Consider the following 22,968-nt stretch of genomic DNA (forward strand, 5'->3'; position numbering starts at 1 on the left):
CGAGTTGGGAGGCCAGACATGGCAGTAGTGGGAGTGATGGACCCTTGGGTCTCTTTCAACTTTGAGAGCCTGTGGGTCCTTGTGCAAATGTGCATCTGAGAGACATGGTCTGTGGGAAGACTTCACTGCCCTTCTGTGGCTCCTGGGAGACCTGGAGACGTTCCACAATCTCAAGACTGTGTAGCTGGCTCCTAACTTCAGCTTGAAGACCTGTTAACCCTACAATGTCTTGGGGCAGTGAAGAAATACCTCTAGAAGGTGGGAAGGTCAGGGCTTGGGCTGAAAGAAGGATACTTTATACCTCAATGGGAGGAAATTCTGGAGTGACTGGATTCTGCCATTACAATAAAGTACCTCGGGAGGGGTGGTGAGAAGGCACATTCCCACTTCCTCATGTCCTGTGAGAGTTAATGCCTCATCACCCACGGCGAGGCCGCATCCCCCAAAACTTGGCACAGACTGAAGTCACAGACTATCTGACCTGGAAGTGTCCCAAAGACTTGGGAGACCAGCCCCTGTGATGGTTAACTTTATGTGCACAGGATACCCAGACATTTGGTCCAACATCATTCCGGCTGTGACTGTGAGGGTGTCTCTAGATAAGATTTACTTTGAATCAGTAGACTGAGTAAAGCAGATTGCCCTCTCAAATGTGGGTGGGCCTCATCCAATCAGTTGAAGGTCTGACTAGAACAAAAAGGCTGGGGAAGAGGGATCTCCTCCTGCCTGAGTGCTTTAGAGCTGGGACAGTGGTATGTTCTTTCTTGCCCTTGGACCCGAATTGAAACGTCAGCTCTTCCTGGGTCTCAGGTCTACCAGCCTTCAGACTGAAACTACACCATCAGCTTTCCTGGGTCCCCAGCTTGCCAACTGCAGAATTTAGGACTTGTCCATCTCCATAATCCCATGAGCCAAGTCCTTAAATACACACATAAATATATATATAATGTACACGCATGCACACAGACATCTTATTGGTTCTGTTTCTCTGGAGAACCCTGACAATACAAGCCCTCGTGCACATAGGGAGAAACTGACCAGAACCAGGTGTCCTGACTCCCTTGCCAGGACCAGTTGGACTCACCCTCCTGGCCATTTATTCCAGAGTGAGTAACTAAGAATGAAAAGAATTCTGGTGTCTGGTCCAACACGTACGATGTGGCCCCAGGTAAGCCGCTGCTTCGTGCCTGAATTTCCTCATCTCCAATGTGAGGATAAAAACTCTTTCCTCCCTCAGAGTTGTAGCAAGGATTAATACACGAGGTTCATCCATGAAAAGATCTCAGCACAGTGCCTGACACACAGGAAATACACAAACAAGTGTTAGATGTTATTTAAGGATGGATGAAGAATGCCACAGAGAACTTCAAAAATACTACCAGGAACCGTGCTTTTAATTTATAAGGCTTTCTAACCCACAAATATAGCTAGTCTGCCCCCCACAAAATTCATACAATTTTCCGAAAGTTTCAAGATTGATGATTCCCTTGGTGAAAGCCTCAACCAAGTCAGCCATGGAACCCTGGTCGTCCCAACTCTTTCACCCACGCCCATGGCCTAGAGCCTTATCATGTGATTTGCTAGCAAGGCCTATAGAGTAGGAGAGGCTGGGCAGAAAGGGCTGTTTAACTCCCACTTTCCAAGGGGTTGTTATTCAACTCAAGCCTCTTCGGTCTGAGAGTAAATCACAAGCTGCCGTAATCAGCTTCCGTTCGCCAGAGACACATAGATCAGCCAGCAGCTGCTATCCTGAGCCCAGCCTCGGCGCTGTCCCACGGTCACTCACGCCTGGGAATCAGCAGGTCAGTTGGATTAGTTCTTGAGCGTGTTCCCAATAACGATCCACCCCGCACCCCCCGGATCCCAAACATCCTTAGATTTGCCTCCATTAAAGTCCCAAAGGGACGACCCCCGGTTTGAGGTTCATATTCATTAGCTGCTGAGACCCACTGGAGGTCAGCTGCTGGCTGTACGGATGAGCCCATGGTTGCTGTGAAATTAATGAATTTCCCTCCTCACCCCTCCGCGTGCATAATCTACCCGGTCGGTAAGCAGTCAGGGGTGCAGAGGAAACACTACTGCGGTAAACACCCAGGGTGTATCATGAATTCTGCCTTCTGTCTGGATGAACACATGCTGTAAAATACATTTTAAAAACAAAACCATGCAGAACAGGACTGTATCTTTCTGGAGAAGAAGGAAGGTTGAGCTGAAGCTCTCAGGGCCACAGCAGTGAAATCACTGATGGAACCAGGGTGGGACACGAATACACAGTACTGTGCCATGCGATGACCTGTGGCCAGGTGGATGCTTTGACCTTTGCCCCCTCCCACCCCATCCACCAGGCCAGCTGCAGCCCTGTTTCTGCCCAAGGGCCTCTGTGTCTCTCTCTTGCTCCTTCCCCATCCCCTTCTCCATGTTCCCTCCCTCACTATCACCCTGTCTCATAAAATTGCTCACTATTTCCTCATGAATTAACTCAGAAATAACACGAACTATAACATAACCCGGGAAAACGATCCGTAATCGAAACCGTGGCCACTTGTAATGTCAGAAGCTGCAAATAGTAAAATTTGAGCTGGATTTTAAAACACTGATTTATGAAGCAAATTTCCACTGTGAAATTCTAAATGCAAAAGAATTGATCTCTAAGAAAATAATTTCAGCAAAATGGAAATGGAAACATCGGAAATGGTTTAACTGAGCTGTATAGAAAATTGATAAACGGATTAAATTGGCTTAAAGGAGTTCCCTGTGGAATTCTGGTACTTTCTAGATGAAAACTCATCACTGTTGGGTAATTCTGACTAAAATGCTCGCACTCAAAATGTCTTTGCGGTCAAAATGTCCACAGGAGCAGAAGAGTGGAGTCAAAATGTCCACAGGAGCAGGAGAGTGGAGTCAAAATATCCCCAGGCCCTGACCAAGGGGTTGGGGTTTTTTCAGCAGCCCCAGAAGAAGCAGGGAATGGGAAAAAGCAGTGTTCCCAAAGGCAGAGTGGCAGGGGGTGGTGATAGTTCTAGAAAAACACTGTGGAGGAGGGAGTGGGAGGGTACCGGGTAGACACACCAAACACGGATCTCGCCTGCTGGTCCCCGCTGAGGCCAGAATGTGGGCTGCCTCCCGCAGGCCGCCCAGCCCAGGGCGAAGCCCAGATCCCTGCGGAGCTGGCCCTGTGCCTGGTCCCCACCTCCCAGTGCCTCCCTCGTCCATGTGGAGGCCAGAAGCCCCCTACAGAAGTCCCTCCAGTGCCTCTGCGAGTCCCAACTGAGATCAGAAAGTACAAGTGCTCAGCAAAATCTGTTTATGCAAAGCATTCTTCCAAGCTAATAAGTAGCCGAGTCCAGGTTCAAGCCCAGAGAGTCTGTCATCTGAGCTTGTACTCAGAACCCAGGATGGGCTTGTATGGGTGTTCAGGTTGCGCACTGCACATGGGTGCCTTATCTGAGGGGGTGTCATTCGTGTTGTAGACATCGCACACAGAGTACACAGGTGGGTGTGGAGTTCTGGGCATCCTGGCCAGTCTGTGGGGTTGAGGAGGGGATGAGAGGCCCAGTGCCAGCCTTGTCAGTCCCATCCCAGCCACAGGTGAAGAGCAAGCTCGGACATGAGAGGACCTGGGGAGACTGACGATGCTGCAGTGGCCAGCAACACCCCCGCACTAACGTGGACAAAACGCTAATTATGTGCTGGGCATTGTGCCAAACACGGTAAGTGCTTTAGCCCATTTATCCCTCAATCCTGTGTGGTGCAAACCGCTTTATCCCCACTTCACAGATGAGAAAACTGAAGCTGAGAGATTGGGTTTCTTGCCTAGAGTCGCAAGGTGGTGAGGCTGAGCCAGGGTTCCAGCCCAGGCAGCGTGAGTCCAGGGCGTTCCCCGCACCTGGCCATCCTCCCTAGATGGAGGTGCTGGAGGGCAGTGGAGGAACCAAGCCTGCCTGGTGTTGATGGGACAAAGCCAGACCAGGCCTCCTTTCTTTTTTTTTTTTTTTTTTTGGCGGTACGCGGGCCTCTCACTGTTGTGGCCCCTCCCATTGCGGAGCACAGACTCCAGACGTGCAGGCTCAGCGGCCATGGCTCATGGGCCCAGCCGCTCCGCCACCTGTGGGATCTTCCCAGACCAGGGCACGAACCCGTGTGTCCTGCATCAGCAGGCGGGCTCTCAACCACTGCGCCACTAGGGAAGCCCAGGCCTCCTTTCTTAAAGGCGCCTAGACTTTGGCTGAATTTTCTTCCTGCCTTTCCTGCTTCAGGGACATTTGACCTTTGACCCGGAAGATTTTGCAGTTGGCAAAAATGATGATACATTTCTGCAAATTCCTGGTGTCCAGTGCCAGCCAGGAACACTCTTGCAAAGTGCAAGGAGTAATTCCAGGGTTTGGCTAAATCTCCCAGCCAGAATGTTCCAGAATGTATATGGGTCGAGGGCAGGTGAGGGGCAGATCTGATACAGACAACACTGTTGACAGAGACACACTCACTCAGCCCCGGGTCAGCGGGGGTGCCCGCGTACTGCGATGGTGAGAGTGCTCCCTGGCCTCCGTGAGCTTCCGTGAGCCAAGATTTGGAGGCGGGACGTGCAAGATAGGCCCAAAGAGCAGTGAAGACACGAGTGACCCACCGGGAGGTGGACGGGCTGTTGTCAAAGCTTCTGATGGGGGTTTACAATTTCACCCTCCCTCCTTCTGGCGACTGAGAAATCTTGACTATTTTCACATCGCTTGCATCTCCTTATTTGCCACTGTTTCCAGCGCTTAAATTCTCCACCGACACACACACACACACACACACACAGACACACACACACACACAAATGCACTCACACACTCATACTCCGGGCTTCTGGAGCCCTGTCTGCATACATCAAGTGAAATGAGTACTTTTAATGGGAAAAACTTATTTCCTGGGGTGGGGCCTGGCCCTTGGTCCAGTGAGAGGGGAGTTTAACCACTTCCCCTAAGAGCAAGAGGCAGCAAGGGCGCAGCGCTCCCAGGCTGTCAGTGAAGGCAAGTGGTATTGAATACCTGCTGGGGGAGGGGGTGGAACGTGCCGGGCATCAGACATGCTCTGACTCTCTCCACGCTGCAGTGGGCACCTCCTTTCCCCGCGTGTCTGGGATGCTGTGGGAGCAGTGCAGTGCTTAATGCGTCACATCATGTGGCCAGGACCAGTCTTCGGAGTTAATGCCGCGAGAAGATGGGTGGCCCATGAGGTGGGGAGGGCCTCTCCCTGCCTGCATCCCCCAGACTCTGGGCCTGGTGCCTGCTCCACAGAAGAGAGAAGCTGGGTGAGCACACACTGAGGACCAGAAGACATAGCCCCAGAGGGACTCCCAGCCTGAGCAAGAACCTCCGTGTCTGCACGGCCTCCTCCCAATGACCACGGGGATTCCAGCCTCACGCACATGCATGCGTATTTGGAGGAGACGCAGGACGGAATTCCTAGGAGGCTGAGCCTCTTTCCGAGGTCACTGGCTGAGTCAGATGCGGCCAGAAGCAGAGTGTCCCAAAAGTTCACAAGCCGCCCTGTGTCCTTTCCTGGGCATTGGCTCATTTCTGTGTGGGCGGAGGCCATTTAGTCTGTTCTGAAGCATAGCACCAAGAGCTTCATCTAGAGAGAAACGTGCAGACACAAACAGCTCAGAAAATAGGGCAAACCCGACTCCTGCATCCACAGCACTGTCTTTTCTAGCATTTCCCTCGAAAATTAAATTAGCAACGTATGCAAACGAGCTGTGAGAATTCATTACGTTAATTTATCTAATTTTAGAGCCAACACTGAAGCAAACAGCACCTCATTCCCCAATACTTAAGGCCTCACAGAATATTGATTTCTGAGTTTTATTAGCCTTGCACGAAGGCCCTTTTATAGCCCAAAGGCATGCGATTGTCAATTTCCTCATAAATACAAATGTCCCTGCTCCCAGGCTCCGAGAGTGTTCTCCAAGGTCATTTCCGGGGGTGACCCGCATGTCAGACCACCCAAAGCTCAGTCTGGGCGGCGTTGGGGGGAGTGCTGGCAGGAGCTGGGCCATCCATCCCAGCAAGGTCAATGGCTACACAAGGCGAGCAGTCCTTGCAAGGGCGTCTGCGGTGCCGGGCCGTGGATTTCAGCGTTCATCACCTACCGAGCATCTCCACAGCCCAGGCGGCCAGTGACAGAACCGAGCTCTTGGCTGAGGGAACCCTGTTGAGCAGCGATGGCTTCTTCTTCTCCTGCCTCTCAGTGGGCCAGGGTGATGTCTTCAGCATGATACATTCCACCATTAAGAAAGCCAGTTTACCCCCATGTTACTCTGGAGCCAGCCGTGTTAGCAGACCCCGTGGAGGTGTGACTAAGGATGAGTTTTATCCAGCTCGTGAAAGACAGTTGTCACCATGGCCAGCCCCTCCAGGCAGCCAGATAGACTGGGACCCTATTTCATATGTGGGACCCCAAGGAACGCTCTCTGCCTATGAGCAGGGTATCTTCCTGGGACACTCATAGTAACCTCACGGCCAAAGGAAAATGGCATTACCCTCGGTTGCTGTTGGTTCACTTACTTAGAGCATCAGCCCTCTGCTCAGCCATGTGAGTGAACAAACAAGCAAATCAACAAAACAGAGGGGCTTCCCTGGTGGCGCAGTGGTTAAGAATCCGCCTGCCAATGCAGGGGACACGGGTTCGAGCCCTGGTCCAGGAAGATCCCACATGCCGCGGAGCAACTAAGCCAGTGCGCCACAACTACTGAGCCTGCGCTCTAGAGCCCAAGAGCCACAACTACTGAGCCCGCGAGCCACAACTACTGAAGCCCGCGTGCCTAGAGCCCGTGCTCCGCAACAAGAGAAGCCACCGCAATGAGAAGCAACGAAGAGTAGCCCCCGCTCGCCGCAACTAGAGAAAGCCCGCACACAGCAACAAAGACCCAACGCAGCCAAAAATAATAAAGATAGATATCTAGATAGATAGATAGATAGATAGATAGATAGATGATAGATAACCAACAAAGCTGACTTCTTCATGAGCTCCACTTTCTTTTCTATTTTATAATGTGTCTCAGAATTTTTGCCAAGGAGGAACTCAATCAAAAATACAACCCATCAGTCTCAGATTTTGAAAATTACCCTTTCTCTTTCTTAAGTATCAGGAGACTTGTCAGTCACCATTCCTGCTCTGACCAGTTTTTAAAGACCATCCCCATCCAGATTCTGTGTTGATGGCCTCCACCTTCAGGCCTGTGGATTTCCACACTGGCTGGAGTCCCTGAAGATAAACTCTCCGGTCCCATCCCAGCACTTTTCACCCCTGAGAGGCCTTTACTATGGAAGGAAGAGACCGAGGATGCGAACAACCTTGACGGATCATCGGTGGAGAGCCCGGCACTGAGCTGGCCCTGGACGTCTTGCTATTTCCACGAATCCCCGCGTGACCCTGAGAGGGACAGGGGTGCTGCTGACCTGGGCCCATCGAACTCCAAGCGCATCCCCACCCTTATGAGGAGGCCCGAGTTACTCATAACCTGAGGGTTCTTTTGCAAAAGCACCCCGGTTCCTTTAGTGCCAGAAAAGGTTTCCCTTCCCAGCTGGATCTGCTGTCTGCTAAGCCGGGTCCCCTCCCCTCCTGGCCCGCCCACCTGGAAGCAGGTAGGGGCAGCACAGTTTCGCTGCCAAGAGCAGTCTGTTCCTGACAGGTACGGCTCCAAAAGTCATGCGGCCATGCTTTCCCCTCTGGTCCGGCTACCTAAGTGTCCCTCCTGCGTTTCCTCCCACGCTGGGAACATCCAAAATTCAGCTGCCAGAAATAGATCCACTTGGATCAGAAGTGGCAAGAAATGCTCTAGACCTTCTGGCGCAGCCTGGCTCCCCGTGGGGAACTAAAGGCAGTTGATTACGGGCAGCTTGGACTAAAGGCAGAGGATGAGACTAGAGAGGCGGCTGCCAGAGCACGTTTCTGTCCTCTGCTTCCCCCTCTGCATCCCGTCTCACCCTCCAGACTTCCTGTTGCTGTGCACCGCCTTTACAGGGTTGCTCCAAATTTCCAGCTTCCAGTAGATTTAGCAGAACTGGACGTCAGCGTCCAGCATGAGAGATTGTGCCCTGCCACGGCCCACATCCCGGCCAGCCGACATCACGATGCACCTTCTGTAGCCGCTTGCCCTGGTCGTACAGTCGGAAAGAGACTGGCCCGGGTGACAATGAGGCTGGGGGGCCGGGGGGGGACGCTGGCACAGCAGCCAAACTGGTCAAGGTTTGGATGCAGGCAAATGTGTGCCTCACAAGGCTGCCCTGTTACAGGGTGGAGGTGGCAATGAGGGATGTGAGAAGTGGAGACAGGTGGGGGCCAAGTGCAGGGGTGGCAGGGTGATGCGGGGCTCCCCCCCTCTGGCCAGCCTTGGTGTCAGTCAGAGGAAGAGACCCCCCACTCCTGTAGGGTTCCCCATAAGCCCGCAGTCTGCCATGCCTTCCTGAGACCCTGGGTAGGCGGCAGCCACAAGGCAGGGGGCACCGTCTGGAACAGATCACTGGGGACAGGCCACCTCTCTGGCCTGTCCACCTGGAATCAGCATGCCCACAGCCAAGCTTACCCAGGGGGTCCCCGGAGTTGTGGAATAGCAATGACGATGGGGAGTGGGTAGGGCAAAAGGGCGGGAAGTGAATAGGAGTTGGGGTACGGGGTGCCCCATGCCCCGTAAATCACAGAAGGGAAACACAGAGCCTGGGCAGGCCTTGGGGCCTTCACATAGACCCTTCCCTGTATCTGGAAGCTCTCCTCCGCCCAGCCTCCCTTCACCTGGTCACGGGGCCACTTCGTGAGCCTGTGACCTAAGCAATCGCATAGGGCCTCCCACTCAGAAGGGCCCCGTGCTCACAAGGGGCTGATTTAATGATTTAACGCTCTCCGTTGTCATCTTGAAATTCTTAACCATTTTATCTTTGAACTTGTATTTTGTAAGTGACGTTGGATGGGACAATGACACGTGCGTGTGAGCAACGGGGGTACACACGGTATGCGTGTCCACCACGGTTCCACGTGTCTCACTCTTCTGCAGCACTGTCCACGCTCACGGCACGGCTTCCGTAACCCCCTCACCTTGCACCTGGGCCACGCACAGGAGGGCTCCATGCTTGGTTTAATATCCTGCTGTCGCCATCTTAAAATTCTTAATAATTTTATCTTTGAACTTGTGTGCTGTAAGTGAAATCCACTGGGACGATGCACACGAGCAGAGGAGGGACGTGCAGCCTGTGTGTCTGCCGTCCCCTGCACTCCACCAACACAAGGTTCCAGGGAACCCACGACCTGCTCGAGCTCAGTGACACCCCAAGTGAGTTCAAGACGAGCATGTGACGTGTGTGAGTGAGGTCACTGACGAGACGCCACACTTTCCAATCAAACCAGAACTTGCTATGGACACACTCACACCTGGTGCTCTGAGACACAAGGACCGAGGACCTGTCTCATCCTTCCTAAGTCACATTATGTCCCTGTGTTAGGCAACCGATTATGCTGAAAATCATGGCACAGAAGCAAAGGGAGAGATGGGCAGCCACAGTCCCTTTTCTTTTAGTCCCTCCTTACTCAGCAGTAAGACTAAGGCAGAAAATGTGGGGAGAACACGATTCTATAAAGAAGCAAAATAAAAATAGTTGAGCGTTGCCACTTTTCCGGTAAGAGTGAAATATATGTGCATGCCAGAGCTATGAAGTATGACTTGTGTCATTTCAGTGATTCTGCGTATGAATTAAATGCTCTTATATTTCCATTTAAAACTGACATTACACAATATAAACATGGATGGTAAAATGCATGCTAATGATTTAAATTTTTAATTTTTCTTTAGAGTATCATTAAATAGAAATTTTTTTAAAAAATTATAAGTCAAGAGAGAGACTGTGGAAGAAGGGGGAAAGCTTTATTTTTCAGTGGCTCTTTAAATGACACTTTTCCCTGCCTTTGGAACAAGAGGCCCTACATTTTCATTTTGCACTGAGCCCTGCAAAATATGTAACCATCCCCGCCTGGCCATCTCCTTCCTATTCATCCTTCAAGACTCTGCTTAGGCACCCCCTCTTCCAGGATGCCCTCCTTAACCCCTCAAGGAGGGCTTCATGTCCCTCCTGTGTACCTCCACAATGAACTGCACTGTGCTGTAATTACCAGTTTATCTGATCAGCTCCTTCACCAGAAGGGAGCTCCGGAGTAGGAGGTCCAGATTTACAGTCCTACAGAGATGTCTGCCTGTCCTCAGAGCCAGCCAAGGGCCTGGCACGTAATAGAGGCTCCTTCCCTGTTTGCTGAATGAATCAGTCAGTCAGTCAACCAACCAAATAACCAATTAATCAATGAATGAATGAAAAGGAAGTGCCCTGTGCCAGACACCATTCTCAGCATTTTGCATATGTTGCCTCTGGTTAAGCAAAGGAATGGTGGGACCAAGACGACGGCGAGGGCCTACCGTTCAGGCTGGCATTGCCCGACTAGTGAGCTTCCCCTGTGTGACCGTGTATGGTTCCACAAGCTTTGGGCTCTTGGCCACGGCACCCACTGTTGGCCCCTCTCCTGTCCTTTCCCCCCTCGTGTGTGGACATAGATGCTGACCTGTTTGGCAAGTTCCTTGAGGGTGAGAACCCCAGTTTTTCTGCATCTGAGCCCCAAGGGTGGTCCAGATTTTCACACAGAGTCAGTACCCATGACTGTTATGAGAAAAGCATCTAAGGGAAGACAATCTGACTGAGGTGATTCAGACCCTGCCAAGCCCATTCCACGCAAAGCCACAGGCCACCCATCTCTTTAGAATGTACAAACTTAAAAAGACAAGAAGAAAAGTCTTACTATTCTTTAAAACACACCTTTGGGAAATGTCAATATCATTTTTCACAGGATTAAAAACTAGGGAAACAGAGATTAGGCATTTGGCAAGGTTCCCCTTGGGTGCTGGTGAGGGACTACTGATCTTCAGGCATGGCTCAGCCACTGCACTCAGAGCAGGCTAGCCTTCAGACTCAGAGCACCCATTCCCAGATGCAACTGGGGTGTCCATTTGGGGGACGTTTCCCTTTCTGTGAGTGTGGAGGAGAGACTGGATGCCTGCTCACCGACCCTATTTCTTCCTCCTGAGCGCATAGGAAGACTGCATCTCCCAGTCTCCCTTGCAGGTAGGATGAGTGCTTATAACTGGATTCTGGACAAGGAGATGTCAGAAAAAGTGATCCGTATCACTTATAGGGATGACCATAAAATCATGAGCATGGTTGTCCAAGCTCCTCTCCCCTTCCATGGAAACCCTGCGGACCACATGCTGAGAAAAGTAATGTCACAAGATGGAAGGAGCCCAGATCTTGGAGGAGCACTGCTCAACTCACAGCAGACTGTGACATGAATAAGAAATAAAATTTTATTGTGTTTAGCCGTGAGGTTTGGGGTATGTTTGTTATAGCAGCTAGCGTAATTTATCCTAAGGAAAACAGTAACTGAAAAGCCAACCAAAGTGGCATAAATAAATCTAAGGTTCCTTTTCTGCATAACAAGAAGTCTGGGGATAGACAATTCAAGGGTGGATCAGGGGCTCAAACACACAGACTCTATCTTTTTGCTTGGCCATCCTTGGTATGTTGGCTTTTGTCTTCATGCTTATCAACTCATAGTCACAAGAAGGCTGCTGTACCTCTGACATTTTATTAGCATCCCAGGCAGGAAGAAGAGAATAGAGCAAAGGGCTAAAGAGCCATGCTAGCCAAATCTGTCCCATCTACTTAACTTTTACTTACATTTCATTCACCATAACTATGTCACATGCCCACGTCTGACCAATGGTTGGCCAGTGGGAATGATATTATTAAGCCTGCTTTGGTCCAGTGGTGATTCATTTCCTGGGGCTGGGGTTGGGGCTCACACTTCCTGTGATCAGTGAATCTATGTGACTCCCTGAACGAACTGCAGATCTGTCCATGGAAGGAGGAGAGGAGTGAGATGGATGTTGGTGGTCAAGAGTGGCCTCTCCGGTGGCTTGTGTCCTCCTATTCTTCCTTCCTTCTGTTACATCCCTTTCTCCAGAAAGGGCTGCAGTTAAGAGAGACCAAAGAGATGCTTGGCTGGATCCTTTGGCCTTTAAATCCCTGATAACAGGCTAGTAGCCAACCAGACAGCAGCATAATTCACACTGAAGGGTAGAGTGTTCCAAGGCCACAACCCGCTAGGGCATGTCCTTTCTTTTCTAGGATATCACTGATGACCTTAAACTGGCTGTCAGAAATTAGCAGAGCTATTTAAAAATTAGATTGCTCAACACTTGAGAAGGTGCAATAAAGCGGCCTTGGTCATAGGCTGCCTGCAGGAAGGTGAACCGTTGCCATACATATGGAAAGCAGGCTAGCAGTAAGTACCATGAGCCAAAAATAGATTCAAACCCTTTGATCTAATAATTCTACCTCTGGGAATCCTTCCTAAGGAAATAATTTGAATATGGAAAAACTTCTTGCACCAAGACATTCCTGGCAGGATTACTTGTAATAATGAAAACCTAGAATTGGCCAAAATAACGAGCCATTGGAGAACAGTCATTGGACTATATATATAAATTCAATATAGAATATATTCTATGAAGTGGAGGTGAAATAGATGGATGGATGGATGGATGGATGATAGAGAGGGAGAAAGATAGGGAGATTCAACTCAATGAACATATACATTCATTAAAAATGATGATGGCAGAGCTTCCCTGGTGGCGCAGTGGTTGAGAGTCCGCCTGCCGACGCAGGCGACACGGGTTCGCGCCCCGGTCCGGGAAGATCCCACATGCCGCGGAGCGGCTGGGCCCGTGAGCCATGCCGCTGAGCCTGCGCGTCTGGAGCCTGTGCTCCGCAACGGGAGAGGCCACAACAGTGAGAGGCCCGCGTACCACAAAAAAAAAAAAAAAAGAAAATGATGACGGCAAAGGGTTTCTAATGGGGAAATGTGTTTGAATAAAAGACGTGTTAAAATAATGGGTACAATACGATTATTAGTGCATGAAGAAGGTTAAAATGAAACACTCCAAAGTGGAGCCGTGATTTTTTATTTATTTATTTATTATTTTATTTTTGGCTGCGTTGGATATTTGTTGCTGCGCGTGGGCTTTCTCTAGTTACGGCGAGCGGAGGCTACTCTATGTTGCAGTGCGCGGGCTTCTCCTCGCGGTGGCTTCTCTTGTTGCAGAGCACGGGCTTTAGGCACATGGGCTTCAGTAGTTGTGGCACGCAGGCTCAGTAGTTGTGGTTCACGGACTTAGTTGCTTCGCGGCATGTGGGATCTTCCCGGACCAGGGTTCGAACCCATGTCCCCTGCCTTGGCAGTTGGATTCTTAACAACTGCGCCACCAGGGAAGCCCCAGCACAGACGATTTTTGTTCCTTCTTTCTACTTATGCATTTTAAAATATTTTTCTTTTATAAGTATGTACAGTTTTATAATAAAAAATTATTTTAGAAAAATATGAGGGTTGCTAGGTGAGCATGGAAATTGGATGGGGTTAAGGGACAGTTTGTTCAGCTGGGGCAGCGTTGGGCGAAATCCCTGCCCAGCTCTGGGCCTCCTCTCTGGTGACCACAATACTAGTTCAGTCAACTTCAGGGTCCTTCTCTCCCGGCCCCTCCCCGGGAGCCCTGACAGCACCCCACCCCCAACCCACGAGCTCTTCAGGCTTCAACTGGATGGACTATGACTTGCTACAGGTACCTTCTGTTCTGCTCATCCTGACTCAACTTGGCCGTGCCCCAAGCTCCAAACCCACACTAGGGTGGTCCCCCTGCAAACAGAGACGTGCCCTTTTCTGTTGACTTTTGCTCATTCTCTTCTCAGAGGTGGTGGCCTTTGGCCAAACTTGCCCTTAAATGTTAGGACAACTTTTGACGTCCCCTGGATACCAACTAGGGGAAAAAATCTTAGACTTTCCTTTATTTTCATTCAAATTTAGATTGATAAGATTCATCTGTCTTTTTATTGCCAGCTGTTATTCAGTTTTAGTGCTCTGTAATATCCCCAGGTGCAAATATACCCACATACAATATATGTATCTATTTATCTATTTCTGTTGACAGGATTTGGGCTGTTTCCAATGTTTTGATACTACGAACAGTGCTGCTAAGAATATTCTCGTACATACCTACGAGAAGAATTGCTGGTATGTAAGGTTTATGAAGGCTCAACTTTACGAGACAGTGGCCAACTCTTTCCCAAAATAGCAATAAAATTCTGAAAGGGAAAAAGAAGTCCAAAAGGATTATACAAACTCTCTGTATTAGCCTCTCAATTTTTCTGTAAATCTAAAACTGTTCTAAAAAATAAAGTCTTTTAAAAAAATTATAGAGCATAATACCCTTTTTCAAGTTAAAAATGACTAAAATTTAAAATCTTGGGGGGGGTTACATTTAGATGTGATAAAATGAAAAGCAAAGGAATGACAGACACAAGATTTCTGGAGCCTGTTCCCTTGGGAGAGGGAGGAGGGTTCCCGGGGGAGAAGAGTGTGGCAAACGGTCCTTAGTGTCCAACTTCCTCGTTGGATGATGATGAACTGGTGTTTGTCAGATGAGAATAAGGGAAGGGAGGAAACGAGGGAGGCACAAGGAAGAGGGTCTTGTGTGGACAGAGCTGGGAGAGCATCATAAACAAGGATTATGTGTAATCCAATTCCGTACACCTGCAGCCCGTTAAACAGCAGCGGGGAAGGCATCTGAGAGGCATTCACACTGGCCTAAGAGAGAGAGGTACAGCTTTGTCAGGTGGGCAGCTAGAAAGCCAGAGGCCCAAATGCCAGCCCCACTGGCCAGGCACGTGGCGTCACCCAAGGTGAACATCTGCCCCCTGCGCCCCGAGGGGGGACAGCAGGTCTGCACTCAGCTGCCTGCTTCAGGATCCATCAACAGCCACGTCTGTGGTGAACTCTCTCCAAAGCTCAACATTCTCATCTGTAAAATGGGGCGAAACATGTAAGACAGTGCATGTGAAATGCTTACTCACAGTAAGCACTCAGTAAATATCTATCATCTCTCCCTCCCCACGCCTGGGTGTGTGTGTGTGTGCGTGTGCGTGTGTGTGTGTGTGTTTGGATTCCCAGGTCCCTGCCCTGCTACCTGTCCAGGACCCCACTCCTCCAGACCAGGATGCAGCCTGCCCTAGCCAGCTGGCTTGAGCCTGGAGCCCTGGCCCCGAGCCTCCAGTGGGGTCTGAGGCGCTGACACCGTCCCTCTCCCACATCTGCACCCACCCCCTCTCGGAACAAACCCAGCCCCTCCCTCATTCCTCTCGATTCCACAGCTCCTGAGGACATATTGCTCTGATCTCATCAGCACTTCTCAAGCCCCTTCCCCTCCCTGGCCTGGCCTTCATGGGACCCACACCACCTCTCACCCAGACCTTCATCTCTGCCTGCCACCCCTGCCTCTAGACTGACCTCTTTCTGAGTCCCGAGCCCGACCACACCACACCCCTGCTCGAATCCTGCAGGGGCTCCCATTGTCCCTCTGCAATGCAGCCCTGGTGACTCAGCTGACATTCAAGGCCTTCACCTCCCTCTGGTCCAGTTCTATCTGGCCTCACTCTACCACGTACACCCAGAGTTCAGTCCCACCCTTTCCCAACATGCCCCGCTTCCTTACGCCACTGTGGCTTGGTAGGTGCTGCTCCCCCTGCAGGGAATGCCTTTCTTCCCCTGGAGAGCGCTTAGTTCCCTCCAAGACTCCAGGTGAGGATGAGGGAAACTTCCACCTTAGGCCCTGGGCCCCTTTAGTTCAGTGCCCCACCTTCACACGCCCAGCAGGCCGCCCATACCAAGTGTCCCCTTCCACTGGACTGTGGGCGCCCTGTAGACAGGACGTCCGGACCCCATCACATCCCAGTGCCACACTCAGGAAGTGCTCATCAAACAAATGCACGACTTGTTCCTTTAAAGGGTGAGGATGTTTGACTTCCCACTGCAGTTATATTTTCCCCTTCCTTTTTCAAAACCTTGCCTTGCCTGGGTGGAGGAAGGACAAGTGGAAAACATCTGTCTGGTGGGTTGACACGGGTAGGGATAAAGGATGGAAAGAAATCTGGTGTCTCCTGTTTACCATGGACGCTGAACTTGGAAAGAAGAAGTGCAGCCACAGCAGGACAGTTGAGCGGAGACAGCTGCCCCGCTGGGGCCAGCCCAGGGCTGACCCAGCAGATGGGAACTTGCGGGGACCAGGGGTCTCCAGGCCCCCTGCCTGCTCTGGCCACGATGGGGAAGGGCTGGTCTGGACCAGTCGTTTGCACAGATACTCTTTCTGTAAAGGACATTCGTGACTTTTCCACCTTTCCAAGAGGGATGGAAAAAGGACCTCTGTCTGTGAGCCCCTGCTGCTTCCCTGAGTACGGGAACCCAGGGGCAATGGCCCTGTTGGTGGATACTGTATGCTTAAAAGGATAATAGAAAATTCACATAAGGATGGGGCCTGTCTTGAAATTACCTTACAAAGGGAAAGACGATCAAGAAGACGAGGAGCTGAGGGGTCTGAGCCTGAACCTCACATCACTGATGGACGCCCGTTAGCACTCGAGCTGCTAACATGGGGTATCTTATTAATGGAGTTAGGCCGGTCCTTGGGAAATGCTGAGTGATTGCAGCCAGGAGACCCCAGGGCGGCCTTGGGTCACTCCCTGATTGTGTCCTCCAAGTGCCAGCCTACATGACCCCCCAGTACCAGCCAGCAGGTGTCCCAAGTACCAGCCAACATGTGCCCCACCCTGTCCCCCGGTGCCCTCTGGGGTCTCCCCGCCTCACAGCTCCGTAGAGGGTGGGGCTGAGGAGGACTAAACACCAAGAACCTGCAGTGAACGCCACCATTCCACAGGTGGGAAATCAGGGCCCTCACAGGAGGGGGGCAGGAGCGTCAGATTCAGAAAGGAGATGTGAGGACGGAAGCCGAGGTTGGGGTGATGCAGGGCAGCCCCGTTCCTAGTCTGGAAGGTAAGGGGCGCCCTTGCCCGCCCCCTGGCTCCCGAGCGCTGCTGCAAATTTGCGGGATGAGAATTCTCTCGTCCCATCTCACCTCTGCACCCGCCCCCTCCTTCAGGTGGGTGTTTTGGAGAAAGCAGCCTCATCACAATTTAAGTCCCTTTTCCTGCCCTCGCCTCCTGGAGGACGGACTGCACGCTCGCTGGTGTGGCCCGGGATCTGCCCTGCTACCCTCCCTGGCCCGACTTGCACCTACACAGCAGCCTGGGCAGGCACCTACCTTCCCGCTACCACGCCCGTGTGAGGGCCTGTCCCGCCCCATCCTCAGGCATGCCAGACCCCTCCCCACCTTGTGTCCCCTTAGCCGCTGTGACTAGGTGTCTCTTCCCACCCCACGGCTCCCACAGGCCCCTGCATCGCAGCCCTCATCCCCCCAACCCGGGGAGGTCCTGGACAGCTGACCAGCCAATGCCCACCAGGCCACGGTCTCCAGGGGGAAGAGCTGACCCGTCCCTGCCTGGATCCCTGGAGCCTGAAAGCTCCAGGAACTTAGTAGGTGCTTTGAAAGTGTGGTTGAATGAATAACCAGGCAGGGGTCAGGCTCAAACATCCCCACCTGCCACCGTGCCAGAATTCCTCCCCTAAACCCTCAAAGAGTGGTCCAGAGGCCCCAGCGGGGAGCTGTCTGAGAGCCTCGTCCCAGAACTGCTGAGTCAGAACCGCATTTCAAGATGATGCAGATGACTTCTGCTCACAGCCAGGACGGAGGAGCTCTGCTGGAGGAGACGGAGGCGGGGCTGGGACGTTCCATCAATGGCTCAGCGAGGGGAAGTGGGCCGGAGGCCATACAGCAGAATGTTGCGCACTGGACCAGAAACCTGGTCTTCTGACCCCAAGTTCACTGACCTCTGGGGGAAACGACCGCAGAGGAAGAGCAGGAGGCTGTCCTGCCCCCTCTTCCTGGCCGGGACCTTCGCTGTGTGCCCAGGGAGCTGGGACCCTCTTTGTGGGTGGGCCAGGGAGGCCAGGGAGGGCCGCGCCTGCCTTCCTGGAGGGGAAGGTGTGCAACCAGAGCCCCTCTGCTGTTGACTGCTCTCAGGGCCAGAGGGTGGATGGATGCTGGAGGAGCTTCTGCCAGCAGCACAGGCTGAGCTCCAGAGAATTACGGGCCAGCGAGACAGCAGAGCCAGGAGCCTTCCCAGGTGGACCTTCCTCCCGTCCACTGAGCCAGGGGACGTGCGCTGGAAGCTCGTCTTCAGGAAAGCCTCCCTGGCCACGGGGCTGGACCGAGAGCTTTCCAGGCCAAACCAGACATCCTCGGGCTCAGCATGATGGCTTCCTTCCACCTGGCTGGGCTGTACTGGAAAAAACACCCCCAGGTTTCCCCCTCACTCGAACACTCACAATACTCCTGACACCAGATGTGTAGGTTTTCCTCTCATCAAGCAGTTCTCAGTGACCAGCTGGGGGTGCCATGATTCAATTCCAGCACTAACCGGAGTTAGTCCAGACCCCGCAGGGGAAGGGCTCCGTCCCACAAGACTGCCCCCGCTTCAGACGCCAGTCCCAAGTCCCAGGTTGTCACCGTTATAGCTGGTTAGTTCTCCGGACTAACTAGCTATAAATCGGGATTCCCATGCCCCTCCTCAGGTTCGACCATTTGCTACAACTGTTCGAAGAACTCAGGGAAACACTTACACTTACTAGTTTTTAGATGATAAAGGGTATGAGAAAGGAGACAGATGAACATCCAAATGGAATAGATGTATAGGGCAAGATATGGGGGAAGGGGCAAGGAGCTTCCGCGCCTTACGGGCACACCTGGCGCACAGCTGCCCCACGTGCTCGATAACCCAGAAGCTCTCCAAACCCTGACTGTCGGGAATCTGATGGAGGCTTCACCGCATAGGCATGATCGACCATTAACTCAAACTCCCTTCCTGGAGAATGGGGGTCGGGGAGCTGCAAATCCCAAGTGTCACAGCTTGGTCTTTCTGGTGACCAGCTCCCATCCTGAAGCCATCCACCAGGAGTCACCTCGTTAGAACAAAAGACACTTCTATCGCCCAGGAAATTCTGAGGGTTTTAGGAGCTCTGTGCCAGGAACCAGAGGCAGAGACCGACGTATATATTTTCTGTTATTTCACAGGAGCATCACGACCTACCCCGACAGAAATCCAGACACCATTGACCCTGGAGATGCCCACATCCAGCCCTCTGTGTGACAGAAGAGGCTGCGGGGACTGTCCCCAAGCCCTCCAACCTTCCCATGGGACTTCAAGGAGCTTGCTGGTCCCAAGCTGAGGGGACCACTCCACCTCTTAACACTCCTGTGCCTTGATTCCCTCATCTGTAAAGTGAGGCTCATAACAGCACTGTCCTCCTAGAGAATTATGGGAGAATTAAATGAGACTTCTTGTAATGCTTTGAACGGTGCCTGGTATAGTCGGTCCTCCAAAGTGCTACCCACTTCCATCACTACGACTATCCTCATCATTAGTTCTCTAGTCCCCAAACTGGGATCTTCTCATCCCACGTCGCACTCTCCCATGCCCACCCTCCCTCTGGACCCTGAAGCAGGACCCATGTCACTGTGCTACCCTGGGGGGTTGCAGCCTCTAAATCAGTCCCCAGATTACCCCCACCCACTGTTAGTCACGCCCTGGACGGTGGGCTGGTCTTAGGGACTCACTTCCAATTACTAGAATTCACCAGAAGCGATGGGATGTCCCTTCGAGTTTAGGTTATAAAAGGGCTGAAGCTTCCATCCACTCTCTCGGGTCACTCACCCTAGGGAAAGCCAGTTGCCACATCCTGGGCCAGCCTCGTGGGGAGGCCTGTGTAAATGATGTCCCCCAAACCCCCATCAGGGCTCGAAATGACTGCAGCCCCAACCAACACACTGAGTGATCCTTGGGAGGATTCCAGACCCACAGAAACTGGGATATAATGAATGTTTGTGAATAGATGTGGCCCTGAGTTTGGGGTACTTTGGTACACAGTAGTTATCTACAGATAAACACTATACCTCGGTGAATTCCTACTCATCTTTCAAGACCCAGGGGAAATGCCACCTCCTCCATGAAGCCTTTCACTTCGATTACAAAGCCAAAGCACTCTGTAATCACTCCACTGTCAGTTTCTACTTTAATGTCAGTTTATAGGACAAGCCTGCTCCCCTAGTGAGACTGTGAACCCCTAGAGGGTAGGGACAAGGCTTTAATCATACCTGAATTCTCTGTGCCTTGTCATTCAGCTGGTCCTCAGTCAGAGTTTATTTTTATTTATTTTTATTTATTTATTTTTTTTGCGGTACACGGGCCTCTCACTGTTGTGGCCTCTCCCGTTGCGGAGCACAGGCTCTGGACGCGCAGGCTCAGCGGCCATGGCTCACGGGCCCAGCCGCTCCGCGGCATGTGGGATCCTCCCGGACCGGGGCACGAACCCGTGTCCCCTGCATTGGCAGGCGGACTTTCAACCACTGTGCCACCAGGGAAGCCCCAGAGTTTATTTTTAAAAAATAATGACTTAGGCAGCAACCACCACCCAGCAGGCCTCCGACCTGCACACTTAGCCTCCGGCTCAAGGGCTTCTTGGCATGCTCCGTCCAGGATCACACGGCTAGCCGGAGCTCGGGCCCAATTCTCTGTCCTCTCTCCCAGAGGATGCGACAAAGCTTCCCAGTGTCACACCAGGGCACACCTCACCCTCCAACCAAGCCAGCACACCACTGGGTGAGAGTGCCCAGGGCCAGGCTCAGAGGGTGGGAAGAAAGGAACTCCTTTCTTCTGCTTCGTGTCTCACTTCTGACCCAGTTCTGATTCTTTGGGCCTGGGGTTGGGCCAGGGCCGGGACCCATTTAACTCATGTGGGCCGCCCACCCGGGGAACCCCTGGTGTTTCCCAAAACCTCCCTGCTGAAAGTTGCCTGGGTGCACAGACAAAGCCCCCAGGCCTCACCCCATCACCCTGGCGAGGCTCATCATCTGGGCAGGCTGGTCTAGACTCAGAACTCATCTCCCCCCCCGAGACTTTGGGGAGCCGGCGTCCAGCTCGGCATCCTGGAAGATGACGCAGCCGGGAGTCACCCACCAGATTCAGACCAAACCTGAGCTGGAAATAAGGATTGGGCCAGCCCGGTGGCAGCTGCGGCCAGCAGAAGGCCTGCCATCCATCCCTCCTGGAAGCTCGACTTCCTGCTCCCTCGCCTGTGAGGGTTTGTCCCAACCGCATCATCTCAGGGGCCCTTTGGGGACATTTTCTCTGAAGAACAAATGATATGGGGACACATGTATACGTATAGCTGATTCACTTTGTTATACAGCAGAAACTAACACAACACTGTAAAGCAATTATACTCCAGTAAAGATGTTAAAAAATAATCGTAATAAAAATTTTTCAAAATAAAATAAGAACAAATGAGAAGACTTAGGAGACATTAGGACAGAAGGGGCTCAACCAGGGAGAAGATGCTGGGATCCTTTTTACAGTTAACCTTCTCCACGTAATCCACAGTCACCAGACACTGACTGAGACTACACTGTCACGATTCAAACGACATAGATGAGGCGCGTGGCCAGCCGAGCTTCCCAGCACAAGAGCCAAGGCCAAGGTCGCTTCAGGCTGGGAAAATAAAACATGCAGGCCACAGCTCCCCTTAAAGAAGGCAAAGATGGTGAGGTGGTGGGGTGTCTGGGTCCCCTGCCGTGGGAATGGGGGCTGCAGTTTCAGTGGAAGGAGCTGAAGTGAGGAAACCACTGTCAGTCAGGCCCTGATTCCTCACCTGGCCCGGCTGCTGGAGACTGGTTTACCCCAGAACTGCAGACACTGGTCAAAGCGGATGGTGGGGATGGCTAAAGAGCTATCCTGAAACGGCAGTGGCCACAACTCAACTGGAAACAAAACCCTCCCTTCTGAAGTGGAGGATTGAAGATCGCTGTGGACTGAACTGTGCTCCCCTAAATCTGGGTGTTGAAGCCCTAACTCCCAATATGGGATGGCAATTGGAATGGGGCCTCTGGGAGGTAATCAGGTTCAGATGAGGTCATGAGGGTGGGCCCCCCACGGTGGGATTGGTGTCCTTATAAGAAGAGACACCACGGATCTCTCTGTTCCTTGTGAGGAGAGAGCGAGAAGGTGGGGCTGTCTGAAACCTGGGGAGAGGACCCTCACCAACATCCCAACCCCACCGGCACCCTGATCTTGGATTTCCAGCCATTAGAATGATAAGAAATGTCTATTGTTTAAGCCCCCTAATCTGCGTTACTTTGTTACGGCGGCCAGAGCTAAGGCAAAGGTGACCAGAGAACAATTATTGGGATGTTTGACACTTTTCTTTTTAAAAAGCACTGCTGGGACTTCCCTGGTGGTCCAGTGGTTAAGACTCCACGCTTCCACTGTGGGGGGCACGGGTTCCGTCGGGGAACTAACATCTTACATGCCGGGCAGTGCAGCAAATAAATAAATACTAAATAAATAATAAATAAATTTTAAAAATAAAAAGCACTGCTGTTCAGGAACCACATCAGGTAGAAAATCATCAGTGACTGAACGCCCCTCCCCACTCCTGAGAGAACTTTCCAGAACCTCCATCTGTGCTGTGGGAGGCACCCCTTCTTCGTGTGTGAACACCCACAGGTGTCTCTCCCACAAAGCCCGTCATAACCGGAGAATGTGAAGGGAAGGGGTAAGGATGGTTGGGGTGGGTGAGTTAATACGATATTTCATCCTTGGCATCCCCACCTGATTTCTCAGTAAAACCCAGACAGTTTTTACGGTTTTATGAACTCCTGGGGGCTTCTCAGAACATGAGCCCGTGGAAGGGTGTAGGGGACACTTACATTCAGCCAGAGCCTCTTCATTACCTGACTCCCTCTCCTAACTGCCTGGGCCTGTCCCACACCCCCAACAACGTGCCCCCTTCACCCCAGTAAACGGCTCCTCACGAGCCTCTGAAAGTCTTTCTGGGTTTGTTTTGCTACCGAGCCTCCCCGCCGGCACTGAGGCCTCTAGCTGGGTGACCCCGGAGCCC

The 22,968-nt window shown here is 52.0% G+C and overlaps 1 long non-coding RNA gene across 2 annotated transcripts in view; it reads right to left on the bottom strand.

Annotated features, from left to right (window-relative positions):
- Positions 1–739: 739 nt before the first annotated feature.
- Positions 740–22,968, bottom strand: part of LOC125960967 (uncharacterized) — a 37,460-nt gene continuing 15,231 nt past the window's right edge. For both annotated transcript variants that reach the window (XR_007471224.1, XR_007471223.1), the window contains one exon: positions 740–5,613. This is a non-coding gene — a long non-coding RNA (uncharacterized LOC125960967). The remainder of the gene's footprint in view (positions 5,614–22,968) is intronic.

The sequence above is a fragment of the Orcinus orca genome, chromosome 14, assembly GCF_937001465.1.
Source record: "Orcinus orca chromosome 14, mOrcOrc1.1, whole genome shotgun sequence".
In the NCBI taxonomy this organism is placed as follows: Eukaryota; Metazoa; Chordata; class Mammalia; order Artiodactyla; family Delphinidae; genus Orcinus; species Orcinus orca.